A 5,121-nucleotide genomic window follows, 5' to 3' on the forward strand; every position below is an offset into this window, starting at 1 on the left:
CCTATGCCATAATGTTGTTTGAGAATAAACACAGTAAATGTGATAAAAAGCATCAATCATTGTTGAATCTGTTTCCATTGACCTCTTAACAATATTGATTGGTATAATATTTCCATAATGACTAATGATGTTGAACATCTTTGCATGTGCTTTTTGGCCATTTATATACATTCTTTGAGGAAATATCTGTTCAAAATCTTTGTTCATTTTAAAATTGTGTTAGTTAATTAATTAATTTATTTAGATGGGGTCTTGTGTTTCTCAGACTTGTCTTGAACTCCTGGGCTCGAGTGATACTCTCACCTCAGCCTCCCTCATAGCCGGGACTACAGGTTCATGCCATCATGCCCAGCTAAGTTATTTGTCTTTTGATTGCTGAGTTCTGAGAGTTCTTTCTTTATTAGATTCTGCGGGTCATCTTTTCTTTTCTTAATAGTATCCTTTGGAGTAAAAAAGTTTTTAATTTTTAATTTTTATTTAATTTTTAATTTTATTTTAATTTAATTTAACTTTTATTTGATTGATTGTGCTTTAAGTGTATCTAAGAAATCATTGCATAATCCAAAGTCTTGAAGATTTACTCTTGTTTTTATCTAAGATCTTATAACTTTAGCTCTTGCATTTAGGCTTTGATGCATTTTGAGTTAATTTTTGTATATGGTTTGAGATGGGGTCCAAATTTATTCTTTTGTATATGAATATCCAGTTGTCCCAGTACTATTTGTTGAAAAGAATAACACTATTTCTTTCTCTATTGAATTGTCTTGGCACCCTAGTTGACAATCAGCTGACTAAAATGTATGGGTTTATTTTCAGACACTCTATTTCATTTCATTGCTCCATGTCTGTCCTTATGCCAGTACCATACTGTCTTGATTACTATAGCTCTGTAGTAAGTTTTGAAATTGGGAATTGGGAATTTTCTAACATTGCTCTTCTTTTTCAACATTGTTTTGGCTGTTCTGGGTCCCTTGCATTTTCATATGAATTTTAGAATCACCTTGACAATTTCTGCAAATATTCAGCTAGAATTTTGATAGAGACAGCATCAAAACTGGAGATAAATATGGGGAGTATTTTCATTCTAATAGTATAGTCTTCTAATCCATGAACATGGGCTGTCTTTCCATTTATGTAGGCATTCTTTAATTTCTTTCAATATTTTGTGGTTTTCAGTGTATGAGTCATGCATTTTTTTTGTTAAAATTATTTGTAAATATTTTATCATTTTGTATGCTGTTGTGAATGGAGTTATTTTTAAATTTTATTTTTTGGTTGTTCATTGCCAGCATATTGAAATACAAATGATTTTTGTATATTGATCTCATATCCTGCTACTTTGTTGAACTGTTTTTATTATCCCTGACAGGTTTTTAAAATTAATTGTTTAGGGTTTTCTATATGCAAAATCATGTCATCTGCAAATAGAGATAATTTTACTTCTTTACCGATCTGATACCTTTTATTTCTTTTTATTGCCTAATTCCCCTGTCTAGTAAGTACTTTAGAGTGTTGAATAGAAATGGTGAAAGCGAACATCCCTATCTTGTTCCAGAGCTCAGGAGGAAAACATACAGTCTTTCATCATTAAATATGATGTGCCCGGGGGTTTTTCACAGATGCTTCCTATCAGGTTGAGGAATTTCTCATCTGTATTAGTTTGTTGTCACATTGTTATAAAAAACTACCTGAGACTAGGTAATTTATAATTACAAGAAGTCTAATTGGCTCATGGTTCCACAGTCTGTACAGGAAACATGTCTGGGAGGCCTCAGGAAACTTATAATCATGGCAGAAGGTGAAGGGGGAAGCAGGCATGTTTTACATGGCTGGATCAAGAGGAAGAGATGTAGGGGGAAGTGCTACACACTCCTTAAAACAACCAGGTCTCATGAGAACTTATTATCGTGAAAACAACACAGAGGAAATCTTTCCCCTTAATCCAGTCACCTTCCACCAGACCCTTCCTTCAACACTGGGGATTACAATTTGGCATGAGATTTGGTTGAGGACACAATCCAAACCATATCACCACCTGTCTTACTTGAATGTTTTTGTCATGAAAGAGTGTTGGATTTTGTCAAATGCTTTTTGTTTTCTTGTCTGTTGAGATGACCATGTGTCTTTTACTTTATTCTATTAATATAGCATATTATATTACATACATACATTTTCATAAATGGAACCAATCTTGCATTCTTGGGATAAATCCCACTTAATTTTAGTTTATTATCCTTCATGTATGCTGCTGGATTCAGTTTCGTATTATTTTGTTGAAAATGTTCACATCTATATTCGTAAAGGACATTGGTCGGTAATTTTCTTGTGATGTGTTTGTCTGGTTTTGGATTCTGGATAAGACTCACCTCATAGAGTGAATTGGGTAGCGTTATTACCACCTGTCTTCTGAAAATTTTATGAAGGATTGGTGTTAATTCTTCCTGAAATATTTAAAAGATTCATCTGTGAAGTCTGGGCCTCAGCTTTTGTGTGTGTGGGATGTATTAAAATTACTAATTAAATCTCTTTACTTGTTATAGATTTGTTTAGATTTTCTATTTATTCTTGATAAAATTTTGGTAATTTATGTCTTTCTAGGATTTTGTCCATTTTATCTAACTTATTTAAACTGTTGGTATACAGTTGTTTATAGTATTCACTTATAATTGTTTTGATTTCTGTAAGGTCAATAGTGATATCTTCTCTTTCATTACAGATTTTAGTAATTTGAGGCTTTTCTCTTATTTTCTTAATCAGTCTAGTTAAACGTTTGTTTATTTTGTTGATCTTTTTAAAAACCAACTTTTGGTTTTATTGATTTTCTTGTCAATTAAAAAAAAACCCCAACCAAGTTAATTTTAAAATGGGTGAAAGATGTAAGCAGACATTTCATCTAAGAAGAAACAGATTGCAAATTTTTTGTGTTTTAAAGATGCTGTAAATCATTAGACATTAGAGAAATGCAAATTAAAATCACAATGAGACACTTTTACATACCTGCTAGAATGGCTAAAACAATACCAACAATACAAAGTGCTCATGAGGATGAGGAGCAACTGGAACTCTAATACATGGCTGCTGGGAATGCAAAAGGATACAGATGCTCTGGAAAACAGTTGGGCAATTTCTTATAAACATAAACTTACCCTATAATCTAGCAAGCCTCCTCCTAGCCATTTACCCTAAAAAACAGAAAACACTTTTCTATGGAAAAAAAAACATATGTAAATATTTATAATGGCTTTATTCATAATTGTTCAAATCTGGAAATAATCTAAATATCTGTAAGTGGATAGCCATGAAGTGGAGTACTTCTCAGCAATAAAAATGAGTGAAATATTATACTTATGCAACACGAATGAATCTCTAATGTTAAGTGAAGGAAGCCAGACTCAAAACACTATATATTAGATGATTCCATTTATATAAAATTTGGACAAACCAAAACTGGAAGGGCAGAAATCAAATCAGTGATTGCCATGGGCTAGGTGGGGGTGAGAGGTACCTTCTATAAGAGTGCCTGATACAACTTTTTAGATGACAGAAATGTACTACATTTAGCCATTGTGATAGTAGTGGTTAACTGTGTGTGATTGACAAAATTCATTAGAACTGCATATCTGAGAAGCATGAATTTTACTGGATATAAATTATACCTCAATAAACCTGACATTAAAAATAAAGTATTATTTATTTAGCACATATCACTTGTCAGATACTTTGTTAGATCCTGGACATACAATGCTGAGCAAAATAGACAGTTTTTGCTCTAATGTAGTTTACAGTCTAGAGGAAGGGAGAGAGATTAATCTACTGACAACACAAATATATTTAACATTACAATAAATGCCACAAAGAAGATGTTTGGAGTATTGTGAGACTGAATCTGGTCTGGGAGAAGATTCATTGATAGGAGTTAATGAGGAAATCAAGAAGAAAGGGTGGTCAAGTGATCCCTAAAAAGTATATCATATACCCTACAGAACAAGAAACATATTTGAAAAAGTGAGAAGAAGAGAGTATGACAACAGTAAAATGATAAGAAAATAGCATAAGACATAATGTGATTGATCAAACCTATAAATAATAAATGTCTTTTCTACCATCCTAAAAGTTTCTGAAGAATTTGTTATAAAATCAACTAATCCTAAATCATCATTGCAACCCGTGGATACCAAGTGGAGAGTGTTTCAAAAAGTAAAAGTCTTTATATGTTAGGTGATAAAACAAAATAAACTTAAAATGATTAAAATCATACAAAGTATGTTCTCTGACCAACATAAATTAGAACATAAATTAGAATTAGAAATCAATAACAGAAGAAAGTTTGAGAAAGGTCACAAATACATGGAAATTAAATAACATACTCCTAAATAACCAGTGAGTCAAAGCAGAAATCACAAGGGAAATTAGAATAAAATCCGGTTTTATAAATGAATGAAAATGAAAGCACAACATACCAAACCTTACTATAGGCAGCAAAGGCAGTGCTTAGAGGGAATTTATACATGTAAAAACTACATGATATCTGTGTTCTACAAATGTTTTATCCCAGTTCATAAATTGTCTTAATTTTCTTAAGTGTCTTTTGATAAACAAGAGTTTTTAATTTTTATGAAGTCCAGTTTAACTATTTTTTCTTTCAAAGGTTTGGGCTTTTGATTTCTGATCTAAAGCATTGTTTCCTAATGCAACAGCAGGATGAATTTTTCCAATATTTTCTTTTAGAAATTTTATACTTCTGAATATTATATTGTATCTGTGATCCTTTTTTGGTTAATTTTTGCAAATAGTGTCAGGTGTGGTTTGAGGTATATATTGTTATATGTAGGTATTTTATCCCTCCAGTAGTTTGTTGAAAAGACAAACTTCCTCCAGACAATTACCTTAACATACTGTAGAAAATTGATTAATTAAATATATTCGTGAGTCTATTTCTGAATGCTTTTTTCTAGTCCAGTGATCTGTGAATCTGTCCTTTCACCAATATCTCACAGTCTTCATAACTATAATTTTATATTAAGTCTTGAAATCAGGTAGTATGTATTCTTCAGCTTTGTTCTTCTTTTTCAAAATTGTTTTAACTATTTAATTCATTGACTTTTTCATATGTGTCTTATA

Source organism: Mandrillus leucophaeus, unplaced genomic scaffold (genome assembly GCF_000951045.1).
Source record: "Mandrillus leucophaeus isolate KB7577 unplaced genomic scaffold, Mleu.le_1.0 Scaffold1005, whole genome shotgun sequence".
NCBI classification, from domain to species: domain Eukaryota; kingdom Metazoa; phylum Chordata; class Mammalia; order Primates; family Cercopithecidae; genus Mandrillus; species Mandrillus leucophaeus.